Source organism: Rhinolophus sinicus, chromosome 14 (assembly GCF_057876585.1).
Source record: "Rhinolophus sinicus isolate RSI-liver-muscle chromosome 14, RSI-T2T, whole genome shotgun sequence".
In the NCBI taxonomy this organism is placed as follows: domain Eukaryota; kingdom Metazoa; phylum Chordata; class Mammalia; order Chiroptera; family Rhinolophidae; genus Rhinolophus; species Rhinolophus sinicus.
The window spans coordinates 57,701,453-57,725,070 of NC_142514.1; the positions used below are offsets into that span (position 1 = coordinate 57,701,453).

The 23,618-nt window shown below is 34.8% G+C and overlaps 1 protein-coding gene and 1 non-coding gene across 2 annotated transcripts in view; one reads left to right on the top strand and one right to left on the bottom strand.

The window, feature by feature from the left end:
• Positions 1 to 23,618, top strand: part of DNAJB4 (DnaJ heat shock protein family (Hsp40) member B4) — a 36,212-nt gene that overhangs the window by 1,384 nt on the left and 11,210 nt on the right. The gene's annotated exons all lie outside the window — the stretch shown is intronic.
• On the bottom strand, positions 13,415 to 13,516 carry LOC141572521 (U6 spliceosomal RNA). The gene has a single exon (XR_016018781.1). It is a non-coding gene; the product is annotated as a U6 spliceosomal RNA (small nuclear RNA).

Consider the following 23,618-nt stretch of genomic DNA (forward strand, 5'->3'; position numbering starts at 1 on the left):
ACCTATTTACCATACTTCTGAAGTATATTCCAATTTCCATTACTTTTCACCACTACTTCTGAGTTACCATCACCTCACTCCTGGACTGTTACAGTAGCATTCTAGTGGTTTTTCTGATTCTACCCTTACATCTGCAATTTACTTTTTAAAAATTATGAAATTTTGTACAGAAAAGTGTATAATATACATGTACATAAATTCTCAAAGGTAACAAGCACCATGTATCCACTCTTCAGAAATGTTCTCCAAGGAGTAGACTCTTACTAGCTAGTACTTTTGAAGCTCAAGGGTGCTATCTGATAGTAATCCAGTTGTTTCTTCTTATGGCAGCTTGATGATGAAAACATGAATCAGATCATCTCACCTATGTTCTTTTCAATTTCACTTTGAATCCTATCTCTGGGAGTGAATGGCCTAAGGGCTTCCTATAACCAGGCTGTTGTCTCTATACACTTTCCCCTCATTCCTTTTTACACTTCTCCCTCATTCCACTTCCGCTATTGGCAACCATGCTGTCCAAAATCTTCCCTGCCTCTAGGACTTTTTATACCTGCTTTTTCTTCTGCCCAGAATACCTTTATTCACGTGGGTGATTTGTCTTCATTCAGGCCTCAGTTCAGATGTCACCTCCTTAGACCATCTTTGACCTCTGGTTGTGCCATTCTGCAACCACTCTATCCCATTACCATGTTCTCTTTATAGCATTTATCTAAAATTATCTTATGTTCTGTGTGTTCACTTATTGTCTTTCTTCCATTAGAATATAAACTGGAGAGCAAGGACCTTATCTCTCTCTACTATTGACCATGCCCTAACACGACTCTGTATTCTAGATATTTGTTGAATGAATGAATGAATATTTTAAAAAATCTGCCTCTACATTTTTGTTGGTTTTGTGACACTGGGCAAGTGACTTAGTCTCTTTGTCTCAGATTCTCATCTACATAATGATCATGACCTGCCTTGCTCAGCTCCGATGAGATATCTCTGAGCACTTCAGAAACTGTAAAGTGCTATACAGATGCAAATTGGTATTATTAAACATATAATTTGGCTTCTGATATAGCATAATCAGGAAAGGATAATCCATGGTACTCTGCTCCTGTAAATTTTTTGGATTAAACAGCTACGTTCAAATCTTAGTTTTGGTAAAACCCAGGACCCTGCAACAGAACTGAACTGTAGAAAAACTGTAAGCAGTGACTTCTGATTAGGCTCTATGTGAGTTCGTTCTGAGTCCACTCAATTTCAAAGCCATTTGTACTTCGCTGGTTATTCTCGAGCCTTTCGTTGTAACTGATGAAATCAGACTTTTCTTTCTTTTTTTTTATTGGGGAACAGTGTGTACCTCCAGGACTTTTCCAAGTCAAATTGTTGTCCTTTCAATCTTAGTTGTGGAGGGCGCAGCTCAACTTCAGGTCCAATTGCCGTTGTTAGTTGCAGGGGGTGCAGCCCACCATCCCTTGCCGGAGTCGTACTGGCAGCCTTGTGGTTGAGAGCCCGCGTTCCAACCAGCTGAGCCATCTGGCACTGGCCCATGTGGGAATCGAACCAGCAGCCTTCGGCCTGAGGAGCATGGAGCTCCAACCGCCGGAGCCACCGGGCCGGCCCAGAAATCAGACTTTTCATGACTAACTTTATTCCCCTTTGCAATGTAAGTTGTCTTAAAAGTGGATGTATCACAGCTGATCTAAAATTGGTATATTGTGCTTTAGGAGTTGGCTAAATATTCAGCGAAATATATTTTATAGTCACACTCTTACCACAGAAATTGGTGTTCCATATTTCATCCTCAGGATGAAGCAAAACTTAGTGTTTTTGAGCTTATAGAAGTCTAGCAAGGAGCATTTAGATTTGCCAAATAATTATAAAAAGATTAGTAAAGATAATAAAAGTTGGGCTATTAAATACACTGGCAAGGTTCTTCATTTTACCTTCTGATTTATTGGTTACCGAATGACTGAGTGATTCTTTCTTGACATAACTTTTTAGTGTTGGATTTGTTAAATTTGTGAAATATTCATAGATTCTTATTTATAGCTATTAAAGAAACAGTCCTGTATGGCTTTTTGAACAGGCATTTTAGAGGGGCAAAATTGTACGGGCTTACTGCCTCACCTACCTCCTAACAACTCCTGGCCAGAAGGATCTGATAACTTCATGTTGTACTTTTTGTGTCATCTAAACCAGGCCTGTGCTTTCTCAGTGCACAAATGATTCAGATTAGATACGAGGGGGGAAGTAGCCACTTCAAATTAAAATAAATGGTCCAGGATGTTGTTAGGATGTTTGATCATTAGGTTGGTCATTGGTCTTAATGACTTTTATATCACTTCTGGTTGAGTTTCTAGGGTTCTCTTTCAGACTAAGGCATGAATGGAAGCAGGAAATATTTGCATTTTAAAGGACAAAGTTGCTAACACAAATGTAACTTTGGAACATTGTGGAGAACAACAGTTTGACCAGTGTCTGAAACTGGAGGCAGCCCCATATATAGCTTAAAGGACTCTGGACTTGGTCCCAGGGGATCTAGATTCAAGTCTGACCCATATGCCCTTTGGTAAGTCAGACAACTTCTTCCTTTTACGAGCATTAACAAAAAGAGGAGGTAATTTAATCTGTTTCTGAAAAGTAGCCAACATTAAAGGATAATAAGTGTTATGTTTTTACACAGTGATTTGTTTTCCCTTTCAGAGGTTACCAGAGTATCAATCTCACCCTCAATTATTAGAAAATTCTTCTGTAATTTGGATGCCAAATTATATGGTATGTCCTGATTGAAGGGCTGTTGGAGGATTGATGAATACTAGGATATTGCTTATGACCATTGATTTGCCCTAAATCCAGCCTTTTACCATCCTTGTCATTTCCACCTGTAGAGCCCCTGGGCCTTTGCACATATTTTTCTCTTTGCCAGAAACATTTCTCTCTTCCATTTTACTGTTGCCTAGTGACTTCCATTTTTCCAGAAAGCCTGTCCGAAACTCTCAAATTTAGAAATTTCTATTTGTTCTCGTGTACCATATCATGGTAATAACACCATAATATCATTTATTGTTTATTTGGAATCCCCTCTAGACTGTAAGATCCATGACGTAAGGGCTACATCTACTGTGCCTCTACTGCATAGCACACACTAAAACATAGTAATAGCTAATAATAGCTAGCACTATATACTGGACACTAAGTGCTTTACGTGTATTTAGTTCATTCCCACAATGGTTTTATGAGAGAGGTGCTATTAAAATCTCGATTTTGCTGGGTTGTAGATAAGTTAACGATCTTGCCCAAAGTCAAATATTAGTAAGTGTTAGAGCTGTGATTTGAACCCAGGCAGCCTGACTTGAAAGCATCTATAAAAAGTTGAGTAATGAGTGTATCTCTTTCTAATTTCTAGGGTATGTTTCACAACTTAGTGTTTCTTACTTGGATTTTTTAAATATTTGCATCAGTTTTTATCAAGACTTAGGCCAAAATTCCTCATGGAAAAGCAGCTCTTCATGTAAGGTAATAAAAGTAGATTACGTACAAAATTTAAAAACCATGTGTTGTGTAAAATGATAAAAGCTGTGTTTCTGTATTGTTAATTGCATTGGATGAATTAGTAATCTAAAGTATATAGTGCTTTGTGGTGTATGTGTATATGCATATATCTAGATATGTACATATGTATTTGGTGATTAGTGTTATTTTTCAAATACATTATTCAGGACGTTTATGTGTTTGTAGTCCACATCACTGGATTATAAGCCTCTTCAAGGCAAGGATAGGATTAATTAATTTTCAGTTTCCCCTATATTACTACACAGCACCAATGACAGTGTTTCTACTATTTCTGCATATTGGATTCCTCTACAAAATAGCCCATTTGTGAAAAGAAGCATATTAAGAGTTTTCAGATTAGACTAATCTGAGAATTCTGAATAAAGTTTTTTACAATTTAATCTTTTAGAACAATGCTTGAGACAAAGGTTCTTTGTGAAAATAAGATAAATTTTCCCTGTCCTTCAGGAACGCTTCCGTGAAGATGGAAGGGAGGAGTTTGCTTAAGTGCCATTCCCAACTTTACAGGTTTCTTCAAATGTAATGAAACAATGGACATCTCTCATTACTGTATTATACATAGGGCCTCTTTGAACGTAGATAGAGTGTTTGGCTAGTTGCACCCATCTTTTGGCAGCTGGTTTGTAAGTAGGATCTGTCATTTGATAAGGATCCATAGGAGATCAAATGTAGCATCATAGAATATATGAGAAATTGAATATCAACATTTAGTGAGCAAAGTTTAGAGGTGCCTTCCCTTGCTGGTAAGCCATAACACTCTTAGCTTTCCATTACTGTAGGGATAATGATATGTTGAAAATTTGGGATTACTGAAAGCATTGTCTCAAAGAACTGGCCTCTACCACCCAGTTCTTGAGTGATTCGAGCTAATTCTACAACATGCATTCCAGTAATTTATAGTAAAGCTGATAATGTAATGCTTCAGAATATAATATAAAGTGAAACTGCAGAATATGTATAATATATATGGTTTTAGAATTTACTTTAAATTGGCCCTGTACTTATTTTCCAAATGTGTTTTCTAACCTGTGATTCCAGCTAACTCCAAAACTCATTTTGCATGTTGCCTCAAAACAAAATTATCTAAAACAATATATTTACTGTTCTTATTCTTTGTGGTTAAAAAAATATTTATTTTTTTCTTCCCTACTTGGATTATGTATTTATACATCAGTTCTTTCATGCCTTCTGTTACCTTTTTCTTTTTCATGAACTTTTTAGCCAACTAAAGGTCCAGATTAAAAATCATCTTTTTTCATGAAACTTAGCCTGATTAACCAATTCTAGTGATCTCTTAAGTCAATTGTTGTCTGCATTGGTTAAATGTGAAGGCTGAGCTTTTTTAAAATGTGAAGGCTGAGCCTCAACCCCCACTTTCAGAGACTAATTTAATTGGTCAATATCTGTATCAATAAAAACTTCCTAAGTTGATCCACAGTTGAGAACTACTGAAATACAACTGAAGTATACATGCAGACTTTTGCTTATTTTAATGCCTTGCAGTTTGTTCTCTTCTTGTTATGGGAATATAGTCTTGAGAACTCAAGATCTAGAAACATTTTCTGTTTTTTAACCCAATCAACTTCTTGTTGATCTAGGATAGGGAAGTATTTCTTAAACAAGGGCCACCAGCATCATCTTGGGTGCTTTTTAAAAATGTGGATACCTGTCCCCATCTGGTGAATCATGTTTTGGGGTCACCTACTTTTTTAAAAATAAGCATCATAGTTGATTCTTATGCTCATCAAAGTTTGAAAACTGCCCTTTTATGCAAAAAGAATTAATGTTTGTAGAATTAAGCTGAATTAAATTCTGTTTCCCTAGCTAGGCTGTAGTAAATGTTTTGAAAATAGAGATCTTGTCCTCTCCACTTTCCCCTCTGTATACGAGGGCTGGTCAAGCACTGGGTGGATCTTACTCTTTGGTTTGCCCAGTATAGCTTAGTGCTTTTATGTTGGTAAAAAGCTTAGTAAACGTCAGATTGAATTCTCTGTTGTACTTACACGTTCCTGCAAAGCTGAGCTCAACAAGTTGAATACATGGTTATGAACATCAAAGGCCTTTGAGGGTAGATGCACTGAAGAGTCGCTTCACTTAAACTCTTCTTAGAATATCAGCCTTGGAAAGACCTTGAAGATCATCTAGTCCACTTCTTTCATTTTATGGTGGAGGAAATTGTGACCTACGTTGCTTGAGTGCCATGTAAGTGACAAGATTAATTGCAGTCAAGACTAGATTCCTAAGCCAATGCTCTTTATTTCATGAAATAACTTCTCTGTGAAGCAGCAGTGACTGGGTTAAGTTTCAGATGGAGGTTTTCTGCTGCCTAGGTAAGAGGGGAAGAAGAATCCGCAGAACGAAAAACATCTTGATTTCTGTAATCAGAACATCTACCTTCATTCACATTTACTTTTTGAAATAGCTTATTAGAGACAGAGGATCTTTGCCAATGAAATCCTTAACTGAAGATGGATGGGTATGAGATGTAAAACACACTTGGCATACAGTTTTGTTGTTGTTTTTTAGTGGAACTTTTCTTCTCTGTCCTGACATTTCCATGTCTCTATTTATAGCAGTGATCTCTTTGGAATTTGCCTTCTGATTCTGTTCTTTATATGTTGGTTCATATTAACTGAAATAATAAACATCACAGTTGATTCTTATGCTCATCAAAGTTTGAAAACTGCTGTTTTATGCAATAAGAATTTAATAAATATTTGCAAAATTAAGCTCATTTCACTTTTTAAAAATGTATTTGAAAGGACTTGAGAAGGAAAAGAAAGAACCAAGATTTTTAGAAGATGCATGTGAAATTCCTATTTTCCTGTGAGTTAGCATAATCGGTTTATAACAGGTTATCTTTTTAGTACCTAATGATAACAAATACTAATATTCCAAGATAGAATGGTAGTTTATTTTTTAAATTTAAATGCACATGAAGTCTAAAATATCTTTTATTCAGGACATGCACTATTTTTAGATTAACAACCTTGCTCCTTAACTGTATACTTTGATAAAAATGAAGATCAAGAGATTTTAGAGTCTCTAATTGGTAAAGTCCTTAAGGACAGTGACTGTCTATTTACCTTTGAGATTAACATAATACCTGGCATCCAGTATATGCTTAGTAATCTATTCAATTCAGTAAAAATGCTGGGCATTGTTCTACGTGTTGGATATACAGTAGTGAACAAAACAGACAATATTTTTGCCTTCGTGGAGCTTATTCCAAATGTTGAATGAAACCGTGAATCACTTTGCAAAGACTCCATATTCGTTTTCAGAAAGTTATTTGTGTTAGCCTACAAAAGAATAATCTGCAGTTTATTAAGCAATGGTTCGAAGAATTGGAATGGGAGCTTAATAATTAGATCATCCATTCATTAAACATGTATTTCCTAGTGTGAGTATGTAAAATTATTTGAAATAATCACACAATTGCTAATGATTGTCGTTCAGTTCTTGTTTTCTGTTTGTAGCCTTGACGAGAGCACTCAGTTGCTAGCCAGGCCACCACCAGAGAACTTCATCTCAAATCAGATATCTCTGAATGCCTCTGACTTTGCTGTACACATCAAAGTTCAGGTTGTTATTTGTTTATTGTCTGTTTTTCACACCAGAGTATCAGTATAAGCTCCATAGGGCAATTTGTCTTAGTCACCACTGTATACCAAGTGCATAAAATAATGTGCCACAGAGTAAATGTTAGTAAATATTAACTAAGTCAATCCTTGACCACTCAAAATGCAGTCCCCTTCCTACTCTTGGCTGCAGCCTCATCCAGTCTACTCAAACAGTGAAAATCTTCAACTTATTCTCTTAAGAAGACCTATTATCTCTTATTCTATTCTATTATTCTTATTCTATTCTATTATTCTTATTCTATTAAGAAGACCAGTATTCTCTTAAGAAGACCTATTATCACTTTAGTTTGTTTACTAATATACTCCATCTGTTCTTCTAGTCTTTTGACACTTCCCTTTTCATTCAATCTCTGTATATCTTGGCCTTACTTTGCCAGTCATTTAATGAATTCTCAACTCCCATTTTCCTTTGTCTTTCAGTTGTGTCCACTCTTTAAATCCACGACTCTTAATCACTTCACATAGACTTTGGAGTTACATGAGCTTCAATTTACCATGTCCTACCTAAGTGCAAGTTATTTAACTTTTCCAAGTTTAACCTTTTTAGAGTCTCAGTTTGTTCTTTGGTACTCTAAGCGTTATGAAAATTAAATGAGATTATTGTAATCAGATGCTATTGTCCATAGGTAATGAAAACCCTTATTAAATAATAACCAAAAAATCCAGATGCAGAGTGGCTCTAGGGCTGGTTGATTTAGCAGTTCAATAATATATGAGGTATGGTATTAATTCATCTTTGCCCTCTGCCATCCTTAGTGCCCCTAATGATTGCATAATGGTTGCATTAGGGGCTTAGTGCCCCTAATGATTGCACAATGGTTGCCACAGTTCCCAGTGTTATGCAGTCATGATTGTAAAGTGGAAGAAGAAAGGTTCTTCTCTTTAAAAGCAAGGAAACCTTTCTACTATCCCCTTCCCCTGGGTACCAGTCGGACTCAGAACTGAATCACACAGGCTTACTCTAGCAAGTATCATACTTGATTTTGAATAATTAAGATTCATCTCCTGGGGCTAAGGGAGAAACCCTACCTTCCTAGTAATAATTACTATTACTACTACATTTGTGACGCTTAGATTCTGCTTAGACCGTTTTTTTGTTTTTAAATCTATATTCACTCTAGTATAATCTTTAGTATTGTGATTTTAAATATCACCTCTACTCCCAATTTTTTAATCTTCCCTCTGGACTGCTTCTAGGAATACTCATAAGACTCATATATCCAATTTTCTATTAGACATTACCTTTTGTAAGTTTAAGAGGTATCTTAAACTTAATATGCCTAGTATTGAACTTTCCTGTCTTCCTATTTTAGTAAATAGCAATTTTGTTTCAGTTTGCTGAAGCTTAAAACCCTTGGAGTCATTGATTTCTCTCATATCCCACATCTGATTCATCAGGAAAGCCTATTGACTCTACCTTTAAAATAAATAAAATAGTACCTCCACTGCTACATCATGATCCAAAACACCTGAATTACTGCAGTATATTCTTACTAGTCTCCCACTGTTGCCCACCATCCTTCCCCACTCTATTCTTAACACAGGAGCCAAAGTGACCCTGTCATTCTGCATAGTACTCCACTGGCTTCTCATCTTCCCTCATACAAGTCAGTCTTTAGTGCTCTATAAGGCTCCGCACCATTTAGCCACCTATTATTTCTCTGACCATCTCCCAGCCTCTTCACCACCTCCCACCCCATCATCCTGACACAGGAGCAGTCAAAGATGCCTAGCATTTCATCACCTCCAGGCTTTTGTACTTGATATTTCCCTCTATCTACATAGTATGTTCTACCCCCACGTATGTATTAATACATAGCTGCTTTCCCCTTTCCTTTTTCAGGTCATAGAGCAAAAGCTGTTTCTCAACCTTTTAAACACAATTCTGGCCACCCTATCTGAAAATTTAAATATCTTATTGCCCTTCTTTGTTTTCCTTAGCTCCTACCACTATCTAACACTCCATATGGTTTGTTTTAAATGTTTAAAAAAATTTTTTTAAATTTACAATTACGTCTTCCCCATTAAAATGTAAAGTATCTGTGGCAGGGATTTTTGTTCATACTGTATCCCCTGTATGAAAGGTGCCTTGGCATGTGGGAGATCCTTAATACAATGAAGAAATGAATATCCGTTCATCATGGTTTTTGGTTTTGGCTGGGTCCTCAGTAAGATTTAGTAATCCTTTACTTGTTTCTGATAAGTTTCTTTCACCATTCTTATCAAATGCCTTACTTTTCTTCTCAGCTCCTTATGAGTGGATGTCCTTTCTATCATCCTTCTTGACTTTCCTGTGTCCTCCATGAAGCACTGTCCTTTGCTTTTGGGACACCAGTGGTATCAGGATGCTTTCAACTCAAAGTAACAGATTTTTAGAAGTTCAATGATAGGTGGTTCCAAGATTTATTCAGAGCTGCAACACACTATCAAGGACCCAGGCTCTTGTTCTCTTTGTACTCTACCATTCTGACTCTTTCATTGAAGTTTACCTTCAGGGTTGTAAGACAGGAAGCATCATATTTTCAGCATCAGAAAGGCAGTGCTGTGGTTTCTCCTGGGTAGGTATCTCTTTTTAGGGAAGACCATTTCCCCAAAGTTGCCCAGAGCATTTCCCTTAAATCTCAGTGGCCAGCCCTACACCAATCACTGGCAAAAGACATGCAATTACTATGATTGACTTAAATTAACCATGAGTCGTTCCCCAGGGGCTGAGGGAAGCTCTCACCTTCCTTGAGTTCATTATTCTGGAAGACATTAGATATCTGTTAGCCAGAAAAAAAGATAGGAATGACTGGTTCATAATCAGTAATATGTGCCATACCATTCTCACCTGGTAGGTCTCTAAGTGTACCTTCTAAGTCTTTTTCATCGTCTTTTTTTGGTTGGTGTGGCCCTCAAATGCTAGTCATCCCTAAGTCCTGTCTTCGATTCTTTCAAAAATTATCCCTCTTTACCACCTGTGTTACAATCTTTTCTAAATCGTTTATCTTCACCTAAGACTTCTTTCCTAAGTCCCAGTTCAGAATATCTAACTCCTAGACACCTTCACCCACATTCAATTCAATTGAATATTGTTGTATTAGGTTTTTGGGAGTCAAAAGTTAAATAAACCTTGCCTTATATGATTTTACATTATAGTAAGGGAATTAGAGTACAAGGTCTTAATAGGAGTACAATTCAAGCAATAAATTTTGCCAAGTGTAGAGTAGCATAGATGAAGGGGTGAGTGATTAAATAGGGTTAAAGGCATGTTCTAAATGGAACTTGTCTTTTCCTTCAAATGTACTCTTCCCATATTCTATACTTTCATTAGTAACCCAACTGTACACATTTTTGTTCAATCTAGAAACCAAGACAATAAAATTTTTTCCAAATCCCCACATACAGTTTTATTGGCAAATTGTATGAATTCCACCTCTTTATCACTTAAATTTACCCATTTGTCTTTTTGTATCAGTCATCTTTAGTTCCTCATAATTACTCATTTCATTGAATTACTCACTCATTAAAAATTAATTGAACAGCAATGTATTATAAATAAGGCCTGTACTAGAAAAAAAGTTCTAGCGGGGGTAAAAAGGATCTCTCAGGGAGGTTATAACCTAGTGGGTAAGGCATAAGCAAACCAGTTCTCTTGTTGTGATAAGTGATAGAGTTGAGATACTCTATCATGTAGGAACTCAAGGTCAGGGGAAACTAACCCAAGCTGGGGGTCAGATTTGCCCAACTAGAGGCTGAATCTCAAAGCAGTAGTAAAGTAAATGTGGAGTGGGGGACAAAAAGGGGGGACAAACACGCGCGTGCGCACACACACATATACACACATACACACACACAACTTCGCTTTATACATACCAAAGAAATAACACTTTATAGACATTACTTTGGGTGCCTGTGTACTTATTAATGCTGTTGATCAAAAATAATTTTTAAAACTGATTTACAAGGTTATCAGTAATAGTACATTATACAGTTAATCCTTCATTATTTACCAGTTCTGTACTTTGAAATTTGCCCACCCACTAAAATCTATTTGTAACCCTGAGATCAAGTACTTGGGGTGCTTTGCAGATCTTGTTTTTTGCAGGTTGTTTGCAGACATGTGCATGGATAGAGCAGCAAGAAATATTTGAGTCTGTTCAAGCTGAGGTCCAAGGCAGTCCTTAGCGTTCTTATTTCAGCTCTCACATTGTAAACAAGTCTTTGTGGACTATTTAGTACATTTTTGCATTTTTGTGCTTTTTGTTGGTGATTTCACTTTTTAAAGAAATGTTTCAGTGTAGTGCTGAAGTGCTGTCTGAAATGTATTCCTAAGCACAGGAAGGCTGTGATGTGCCTGATGGAGAGAATACATGTGTTGGATAAGCTTCATTCAGACATCAGTTACAGTTCTATTGGTCTTGAGGTCAATGTTATATTTAAATGTTTTGAAACAGAAACACACATAAAACAAGGTTATTTATTGATGAGTTGACTTAACTCTGCATTTCCCTTTGGGGCAGTGATTCAGTATTTGCTAATTCAGCATCCACAGCAACTTGATAAAAACATAACTGGCAAATAATGAAAATTGAGTACTTTCAGGGTAAATTTGGTGTGGGGAAACAGCCAGTCATTTATAGCCATGAGTGTTGAGTCAAGCTGGACAATCTAGAAGTATTATTATTAAAGTCTTTCTCAACCTTTTAAAACACATGCCCCGCTTTTGATAAACAGACATCTTACTTCACTACCCTATATATTCTTAGCAGACATACTCAGGTTGAGAATTTGTCTACAAGTTTTATTTTACCATCAGCCGGGCTGATGTTTTATAGTGAAAGCTGAGTCTTTATAGTAAAAACTGTAGTTTTTTAAAAGTTTGCTTGATAGAATAAAATTTTATTGTTTAGTGTTTTTTTTTTTTAGACTGCCCTCTTACTCCAGTCAAGAATAATTTGTATAAAGTAGGGGTTGACAGACATTTTTTGTTAAGGGTCAGACAGTAGTAAATCTTTAGGTTTTGTGGACCATACAGTCTCTGCTACTGCTATTCCATTCTGCCACTATATGGAGAAAGCAGCAATGGACAATAGGTATTCTTTTATACATTATAAGCTCCTTAAGGGAAAGTTGCATGCCTTCTACTGATTTATCCTTTACAGCACATAACACAGTAGGGTCTCGATAACTGTTGCCTTGATTTGCTGATTAGGCTAGACAATAAAAAGGCTATACGTATTTTAAAATATTAAAAACTCAAACATTGAAACCCATCTGTTTAAAATGGAATTATTCTAGAAATATTACTTTTTCTCCTATCTATAAATGTTCTTTAAGAAATTACAACAGTTTGGGCTCATTATATTTGGAACTGGGCGGTCAATGGCTTAATTTTATAGTAGTTGGTGAATACTATAGAGAATGTTGGCTTATTTTTATACATGCCCTAATACTTATATTTGGTAGTCTTTGAATCATAGTCATGTCTTCACAGTAACAGTGGTTTAGTTATTGTGCCTTCATGGATGCAATGTATTATAACGATAATAGTTAAGGTTAGGTACTGATTTAAATTAAAAGAAATTATTTTAGAGTTATAAATAGTTGAAGAGTTAAACAGATTTGCTAGATAATCAGTTTATTGCTTGGCTAAGAGCCTAACAGTACCGTGAAACAGCAGCCTATCCTCTCCTTTCCTACCTCACATCTGTGCTACAGACATGTTTTCCCTGTACTACTTGTCTTACTCCAAGGGGGGCTGTTGGTTTCACTTTGGCCACAGACTCCTCACCTCTTTCTGGCCAGCCAATTGGAAAACTTAACTTGGAAAGTTGAGTTTCTGATGCCCTCTCTGGCTGCTCGTGAAAGGAGAAACTTTAGAAAAGAATAAAGTGAAAATCACATAAATTCCTCATATCATAGTGTTCCTTTTACTTTCAGTGCTGTTAAAATATATACGGAGAGAGCTTGTATAAATAGAGCCATTACCACTACTTTATTCTAAATGTAAAGTGTTATTTCAAAAACTCACAGATATTTTTTTTGTTTTGTTTTTTTGTAGATTAAAAATGGAATACTATTTTACTTGATTTTCAACTTTATTGATATATAATTGACAAATAAAGATATTTAAAGAGTACGTTGTGATAATTTGATATATGTATACATTGTGAAAGGATTCCCCCCTCCAGTTAACACATCCATTACCTCACGTTTGTCTTTTTAAAAAATACGGATGCTTCGTGAATTTGCATGTCATCCTTGCAGAGGTGCCATGCTAATCTCTGTATGTTTATGTGTTATATATTTAAGTTCGTTCATAGGTTGAGGTTTCTGAAAAATTTCATTGTAGTTCTGGTGATGAGAAGGAACCTTTAGATCTATACTGTCTAATAGAGCAGCCACTAGCCATATGAAGCTAAGTACCTGGAGTGTGACAATCTGAACTGAGTTACTGTGTTAAGTGTAAATTCACACTGGATTCTGAAGACTTAGTGTAAAAACAAGAATGTAAGATATCTTGCTGATAATTTTATATTGATTATGTGTTGCAATGATAATATCTTGGGTTTATTGTGTTAAATAAAATTATTAAAATTAATTTCACATGTTTCTTTTTACTTTTATTTAAATGTGGATTCTAGAAATGTTTAAATTACATGTGTGGCTTGCATTTGTAGCTCACTTTATATTTCTGTTGGACAGCACTACTCTACATTACACGATCTTTGCACATGAAGCATATAATCAAATATCAGTTTACAAGACCCATTTAAAATGATGCAGAAATTCTATAGTTTCTTTTGGCTCTCTTACTCAATATTGAAAAGTACTTTGGAGAACACTATTTTAATTGATTCCAAAACTCTAGGAAAGTATGAGATTAGCACAACGTTCACTAGTCCTCTAGTTACCTTTTCAGTGACTTCTAAAAGAGTAAGAAAGAAGAGGAAGTTTTTACGGTGCTATTTTATTAGGATACATTTTAATATCACCACAGAATAAACCATTTCTACATTCCCAAAAAAGGAAATGATGTTTTAAAAAGTATAAAATATTTCTCATCTCTGGATGTTTCCAGATAACTTCAGTAATTTTTATAAACTTCTTAAAGCAATTTTATCTTTTTTTAAATGTCACTTTAAATCTTTTTTTGTAAAGACCATTAAATCAGTAAAATTATATGTGTATTTTACTCTAGTGCTTTATGCACGAAAAGAATTATAAAATCAATGATACAGTACCAAAACTTGAAAATTTTGGGAATAACCGATATAACTACAATGATAAAGTATTGGGAAATTTTGATGGTATAGATAATAATCCAAGGAGAATTGTGACAGATAAAGCTCTTTTTCCTACCAACCTTTTTAGGTTAGCTTGATGTCTTTTACTGGTGCTCTTGGAAGCTTAAGAACTCTTTACCTAAGAGAACCAAAAAAATAGTTTCACTATCTTCAAAATAAATTGACAAGGAATGAAGCAAGCTTTTAAAATAAAGTTTGAAAGACCTAATGAATTAACACTTTTTGAAGAACATGAAAGAACATTCATTAAGTAAAAAAATGACATTTAAAACTTTAACAACCTGACCATAACTTTTTTTCTGTCAGCCTCCTAAGGAGAGCCTTCCTAAGTCCTGTGCTTTAATCTGAACAGTTTTTTTCCTGTATCAAATACATCTCATTCTCTTATACCTCTGGACTTTGTGTTCTTGGTCCAAATTGCAGACCACCCCCTTGCTCTCTTTCTAAATTCTATCAATCTTTCAAGACCCTGCTTACATTTTTTTTTTCTGAAACCTTTCCCATCCTCATCACTTCAGCCCAAGATGAACATGTAATAACATTTATATTTCACCTTTTGTAACACTGTTTCACATATTTTCACAGTCTTTATATCAATCTAATAAGGTAGATAATGTTATCCATTTTATAGAATAAGGAAATTGAGGCTGCAAGATGTGATTTTTCCAGAACTCTATGGACACTAAGTAGCAAAGCTAAAAATACTAGAACCAAATCCTTATTCCAAGTTCCATGCTCTTTCCTCTATGCCTTAACGGTCCCTTTATTTCTATAATAGTTGCATAACACTTACTTGGCCATTAATTGATTAGTCTTTGTATCAAACTAATTTGATTGTTAGCTGTAGACTTGGAGGGATATGTATAGTTGATACACGGGGAAGGGAATAAATGGGAGAGCTGAATATCTTTCTTGATAACAGAATCAAAGAGGTCACTAGGAGCTCCTTACCGGTCCATTTGCTTTTCTGAAAACATTAACCTTTTAAAAGGTATGATACCCTCACTTGCTCCTTTTCCTCTATCCAAAGTACCTACCTTGGTGCCAAAGTTTTAGTGGAATTTTTAAAGTAGAGCTAAACAGAGGCCTTTCTGGTGACCCTAGCTAAAGTATCTCCTCTCCCTCAATCTCTGTTGTAGCAACATTTAAGAATTATCTTTAAAACACTTCAAGCCATCTACAATTACATCATTTCTTTATTAACTTGTTCATTGGTTATCTTCTTCCACTAGAATGAGTTGAATGAGAGCAAAGATGTAGTCTAGTTTATAGCACAAAGTAAGCAATCAGTAAATATTTGCTGAATGAGATACTTTATTCATGAAGAAGTTTTACTATAACATCCATCTTTTAAAACAAGATTTTGTTGGACCCATCAAAGAATATAAAATGGGCATGCAAATGCTGTTGACTGCCAAATTCCAAATACGAGTCCAAATTACTGTAATTACCTAAAAAAGGATATTTATAGTTAAAAAAATAGGATTCTAGGACAATTTAATTTTAAATAGATGGGGATTTAAGCTCTTACAGACACTGGCCTTACGTTTACTTTTTCTGCCTTGTAACCTAGATGGGTAAGGAACTTTATTTTTTCCCTAAAGATAAAGTTGCATTTGTAACCATGACAAAATTTTTAGGTATTGGAGCTTATGCTCAAAGTCTGAAGCCTTTCCACAGGAACGAGAATGTAGTGTCTGAGTTCCAAAATTACACAAGAAATTTGCTATAAGAAATCTATGGTAATGGTTTAGTGCTTGTAGGCATTTTAGGAAAGTATAGTTGTCCCTCAATATCTTTAGGGAATTGGTTCCAGGACCCTCCTCGGATATCAAAATTTGTTACGTTCAAGTCCCTTACATAAAATGGCATAGTATTTCCACATAACCTATGCGTATCCTCCTGTATACTTTAACTCATATCTAGATTACTTAGAATACAATGTAATTGCTATGTAAATTGTTAGACTGTGTGGTTTAGGGAATAATGACGAGAATAAAAAGTATGTACATGTTTAGTACAGATGCAATCATCATAGACCTAGGTACATAGTACACATCAGCGACAACATAGTATTTTTTTCCCCATGTATTTGATCCACCGTTGGTTGAATCCGCAGATGCGGCACCCGTGGATACAGAGGGCCAACTGTGTAACATGTAGAGGTAAGATATTCTATTGTTAGATGGGCAATAGTTTGATAATATATAATTACTTAGATATTATCTGGAAAGCCAGCCAAATATTAGAACAGACAAACTGCTGCCTAGTTATTTCTTAAGTTTATATTAAATATTGTTAAGAATATCATAGCTCAGTAGTTGCTAGCTATAGAAAAGCTCTTTGAAATCCTATCACTAGTTTCAATAGCGATGTTTATGTATATACATAGATTACGTGTGAGAAAGCATATGGAAGTTTTTGATAAACTATTGTTTAAATAGTTGTTATGGGGAAGTTATTTTTTTTAACACTGAGAGACAAGTTCAGTGATAAAGGTCTAAAAAGGGCCCATGGCCTGGGGCATGATCTTGGAGGATGCTGGAGTCCTTTGGGTCTGATTCTGGTAGTTACTTTAATACTTTATACCAAGTAAAACTTCTTGAGTAGGGAGATGATTTGTCAGTAGACCTTCAAGTGGTAGCAGAAATGTTTGTATAGCTTAAAATAATGAAAACAACTATATATATATACATATATATATATATATATATATATATATATATATATGTATATATATATGTATATATGTATGTATGTATATATATGTATATATATGTATATATATACATATGTCATATACATTTACTGCTTTCATGTGTATTATCTCTGATTTTCACAATCTTTATAAGTTAGGAATTCAGAGAAATTAGTATATGTGCTGCTGAAGTGAGCACAGGTATTAAGAGAAATGAAATGATTTGCCTAAATTACTTACCTATTAAGTGGCACACCTGAAATTAGAAATTAAGCATTCAAATTCTTAGGTCTCTAGTTTTTAGACATTTGTAGCCCTTTTATGCTAGTCTGCTAACAGGAATTTAAGATTCAGTGATAAACAATTGTTTTCCCTAGGCCACTTTTAAGTAATTTAATATGATTGAGGTATATGAAGCAGCAACAGAAATTAAGACTGGAAAAATCTGCCGACTATTAAAATAAAAAAATACACGTTTTAAGAATATAAGGGCCCGCCCGGTGGCTCTGGCAGTTAGAGCTCCATGCTCCTAACTCCGAAGGCTGCCTGATGGATTCCTACATGGGCCAGTGGGCATTCAACCACAAGGTTGCCAGTTCAACTCCTTGAGTCCCGCAAGGGATGGTGGGCTCTGCCCCCTGCAACTAAAATTGAACACGACACCTTGAGCTGAGCTGCCTCCCGGATGGCTCGGTTGGAGCGCATCCTCTCAGCTTCAAGGTTGCCAGTTCTACTGCATGGGATGGTGGGCTGTGCCCCCTGTAACTAGCAATGGCAACTGGACCTGGAACTGAGCTGCGCCCTCCACAACTAAGACTGAAAGGACAACAACTTGAAGCTGAATGGCACCCTCCACAACTAAGATGGAAAGGACAACTTGACTTGGAAAAAAGGCCTGGAAGTAAACACTGTTCCCCAATAAAGTCCCGTTCCCCTTCCCCAATAAAAAAAAAAAAAAAAATCTTAAAAAAAAAGAATATTAACGTTGCACTTTCCCCCCATTTAGTTTTAATCTTTTAAATTTTTAAACAGACTAGTTTTTATAGCAGTTTTGGGTTCACAGCAAATTGAGTGGAAAGTATAGAGATTTATTTCCCATATACCTTCTGTGCCTCCACCCAACGTAGCCTCCCATTATCAACATCTCCCACCAGGTGGAATATTTGTTTACAATTTATGAACCTGTATTAATACATCATGGCTTAGAGTTCATAATTTACATTAGGATTCACTCTTAGTGTTCAACATTGTGTGGGTTTGGACAGATGTATAATGGCATGTGCCCACTATTTCAGTATCACAGAGTAGTTTCACTGCCCTAAACATCCTCTGTACTCCATCTGTTTATCCTTCCCTCACCACTAACCTCTTGCAACCACTGATCTTTTTACTGTCTCCATAGTTTTGCCTTTTCAGATTGGCTTCTTTCACTTGCTTAGCAATTTGCATTTAGGGTTCCTCCATGTCTCTTCATGGCTTGAAAGCTGGTTTCTGTCTGGTGCTGAATAATATTTCGCTGGATGCATCTACACCACACTAAACTATAGTACACTACAGTTTATTCACCTACTGAAGGACATTTTAGTTGCTTCCAAGTTTTGGCGATTATGAATAAAGCTGTTACAAATATTCATATGCAGGTTTTTGTGTGAATATAGGTTTTCAACTCCTGTGGGTTAATAAATACAAGGAGCATGATTACTGGATGGTATGATGAGTGTATGTTTGTTTTTGTGAGAAAGCACCAAACTGCCTTCCGAAGTGGCTGCACCGTTTTGCAGTCCCACCAGCAATGAATGAGAGTTCTTGTTGCTCCTCATCTTCAGCTGCATTTGGTGTTATTGTTCTGGATTTTGGCAACTCTAATTGTGTAGTCTCTCGTTGTTTTAAATTGCATTTTCCTGATGATGTGATGTGGAACATCTTTTCGTATGTGTATTTGCCATCTGTATGTCTTTTTTGGTGAGGTGTCTGTTAAGGTCTTTGGCCCATGTTTTAGTTGGGTTGTTTGTTTTCATATTGTTACGTTCTAAGAGTTCTTTATATATTTGGGATAACAGTCCTTTATCAGATATGTCTTCTAAATTATTTTTTGTGACTTTTCATTCTATTGACAGTGTCTCTCAGCAGAAAATTTTAGTGAAGTCCAGTTTATCAATTCTTTCATGAATTATGTGTTTGGTATTGTATTTTAAAAGTCAATGCCAAATCCAAGATTATCTAGACGCTTTCCTATATTCTAGGAGTTTTATGATTTTGCATTTTACTTTTAGGTCTGTGATCCATTTTGAGTTAATTTTTGTCAAGGGTGTAAGGTCTGTGTCTAGATTTATTTCGTTGCAAGTGGATGCTCAGTTATTCCAGCACTATTTAGCACTATTTTTGTTCCTTTGTCAAAGATCAGTTGACTGTATTTATGGGTATATTTCTGGGCTCCCTATTCTGTTCCACTGATCTATTTGACTGTTCTTTCACCAATATCACACTGTCTTGATTACTGTATTTGAAATACAATGGACACATTTGAAATACAAATGGATGCATTTGAAATATAGTGAATGCCACCTATGTGAAGTTTTAATGATGAAATATTAACAGTCAAGATGAGTAAGTAGCAAATATTCACTGGAATATTTGGAAAGAGCCATTAATTCTTAATTGGACAGTTTTTGTGTGGGTGGATGTGTATACTTGTAAATAAAGACATTTTGTTATACACATGGTAATTTTTTTCTTAAAAAATTCTTCTAGTTCATATGATAAAATCATTGTCATCATAATAGCAGATAGCACTTCCGTAGTCCTCACTATGTGCCAGTGACATTTAAGTGCATCACACATTTTGCTTGTTTAATCCTCACAACAACCCTATAAAGTTGACATTCATGTTCATCCCATTTGATAGGTGAGGAAACTGAGGCACAGAAAGGCTACATCCAAGGCCACACAGGATAGTAAGTGGTGTTGCCAAGATTCTAACCCAGGTAGTCTGGTTCCAAAATCTGTGCTTTTTTTTTTTTTTTCCTTTTAAGGAGGGCACAGCTCAGAGTGGCCCATGCAGGGATCGAACTGGCAACCTTGGGGTTATGAGCACCACGCTCTAACCCACTGAGCTAACCTGCCACCAAAATCTGTGCTTTTAACCACTACGCCATCAGGGGGTGCCACCTTAGCAAAATTTATAACTACTGTTACATACATATATTTGAGATTATATATTCCCCTATCTAAAGTACTGTTAACAAGGTATAAAAGAGCCTGTTTGCTTATTCTTGGATAATACCATGTTTCCCTGAAAATAAGCCTGGGTCTTATACTATATGTCCCCGAAAATAAGACCAGGTCTTATATTAATTTTTGCTCCAAAAGACGCATTAGGGCGTATTTTCAGGGGATGTCTTATATTTTAATGTACAACAATCTACATTTATTCAAATACAGTCATGTCATCTTCTGAAACATCATCATAACGTACTAGTAAATGCGTCCGTCTGGTTGACTATCTTAACTGGGGCTTATTTTCGAGGAAACGTAAGGATCAGGGACTGGAAATCATAATTTCTAATAGCAATCACAATTTCAGGACTAAATATACCCATTTAAGAATTAAATATTGACAGGAAAAGTTTTCAACAGGAGCATAGGTAAAATATTGAAAGTCATTTGTCTTCAAGTACTTAAGTGTGATAATCTGAATTGTAATACTGATTTTCTGAGACTAGAAGGCATGCTGTCCTTCTGTATACTAATTTATTACAAAATGAGAAATTATTTGTGAATTGGAGAAAGAAATATTATTTTTTATTGTCTGAATAAAGCCAAAGTAGAAAGTTCAGATGGCATCAGTTCAATGACTACTTATATACTTTTAGTTTTTTGTGATTACAATTACCTTTAGCTCTCATGCTTATTATGTAAACGTATTTAATATTTTCTTTTGTTTCTTATTTTCATACTTAATATTTGAACTGTGATTATAAAATAAAAAACTTCATGCTTTTATAAAAATAAGTTCTCTATATTTATTATTAAAGCATAATACCCCAAATAAGGAAGATTTTTAAAGTTATTGCAAACAAAATAAAATATTATTAGAATTTTTACTTCTTCCTGGCCTATGGCTCCCTAAAATAGAGTGACACATTTACCCCAAATGTATTACAAAGCACAAAAACTTTGCTGCCATTAACTTTGATAAACAAAATAATAAACATTTAATTTTTCTGATTTGGTTGAAAAAATGAAAATCATTTCTTTAAAATACATTGTAACTTGTCTTCAGTTAGAGATGGACTACCCCTACCCCAGCATGAGAACTTGACCTTGTAAACTATAAACATTGAGAAGAAGAATCTGACTCTTTGTAATTTTCTTTTAATAAAGGAAAGAATTGTGTCTTCATGGAATAATCTCATCAACATTTGAATAGTTGAAAGTAAAAATTTTTAAATGCAAATACTAATTTCATAACCTTGTTGAAAATATAGCAGCCTTAAAGAAATTTAAGGGAAAAAATGGTACGTTGTATAACTCTAGCTAGTTTTTTTTTCTCTTCAAACTTTCTGCCACACATATACATACCTGTAACATCAAATAAGCAGGGATTTATGTGGTTTCTAAGTAATACTTCAAATAGACTATTATATAGTTTTTTTTTGTTTTGTTTTTATCTTTACTTTTGATAACATTTATTAAATGAGCTTTGTTCACATCTTTTCTCTGCTCCATTTCCCTAAAGGTTGCCACTACTGTTCCTTTACATACTCTGTTTTTATCATGATAGTTAATTACAGGCCTGACAATTGCTTGTTTCCCCCCCAAAAAAACAACCCCCATTCATCTTATACAAACTTGTATGATGAACATTTAATGTAAAGTGATTGTGTAATGGATTTTAAGCCCCTATGTGGTGGAGAAGACAGTTCAATCTGAAAATATGAATGTAAGAGTTAAGTGTCTCGAAAATACTATGTAGTTTAATAATGATCATTTTGATCCATTACCCTATTGCAGCTAATTGCCATGAGTGTATTTGTATATATAATAATTCTTTCAATTATTTTCTAAGGACAAATTTTCAGGGATGGTATTTACAGAGCTTTTAAAATCATTTTTAATAACTGTTCCCAAATGTTTGAAAGAATTATTTGCAAAACTTTGCAAAGCTGTAACTGTACAAGTATCTGCTCATATTATCAAAAGCTAGCTAGACTGTTTTATTAGTCTTAAAATTATAGTTGCTTCCTTATTAACTTGAAATTTCCAAGTTGAGGTGAAATCTGGCCTTTCAACTTTGCCACTATGGTTCTTTTTTGTGTTTAAGATACTTGAAGAACTTTGAAAATCCTTTTATCACCCTTCTTTATGTGTGGAGAACCAGATTTCTTCCCGTTTGTTAATATATAATGCACTTCTCAGAAATGTGAAAAACCTAGTCTTTAGCTTCTAAAATCTAACCTGTCAAGTCCTTATATTTCTAGCTCTCTGAAAATGATTAAATCATATGAGAAGCTACATTTTTTTTCCTCCCAGTGTTACCCACTGGAACAATTTAGGCTTTTCAGAGATAGCAATGTCAGTTTTCCTTTGGTAATGAATATTTAAAGGAACTCTCTTGGAAATTAAATCTAGAATAGGCTGTTTTTATTGTATTTTATGCTGCTCTAGATGCTGACACCTGCACGCTGGACTCCAACTTGCAAATGATTTTTTTTTTTAAAGGAGTCGTAAAGTGACTTGTATATTAGTATTTTTCTGAATTTGCTGAATAGCTGACAAACCTCCATAACCTGTAAGTAGGCTAGATTGTGATTATAAATTTCTAATACCAAGGTATTTTTAAAGTAGAGAGTTTTGAGAAATAGGAAATCTTAACTATCAAAATGCAAAAAGACGTTCTGAAAGAATTGCTGAATCATTAATGTAAAGCTGCTTGGCATATAGAGTAGGTGTTCCCATATCTTTAGAAGTTGACACATGATCATCACCTTTTCATTATACTCTAAACATATATGTACATTTACTTTTCCTCATAAATGTTTCTTTTTTTTTAAGTTTACAGACTTAAGATACTTAAGTATAGGTCTCTATGCAATTCTTTTGACATTTTCTTATTAATCCATTTTTCCAATATTATATTAGAAATGGGGACATTTTTGAAAAGGTGAGGAAACCGTATAGGAGATAAAAGATTAGCTATATACATTCAAAATATTTCTCATAAATACCCTATATATATTAAAAGCAGGCATCAAAAAGATACGTAAATAATATGATATAAACTTTATTGATAAAAAATACAAAACTACATCAAATAATCATAAATATTCATAGGATAAAAAGGATTAGAAGGAAATACACTAATATTTATCAAGGTATAAATAGAGATTTTTATTTTATTTTTGCTGTTTTCTAAACTCTTTG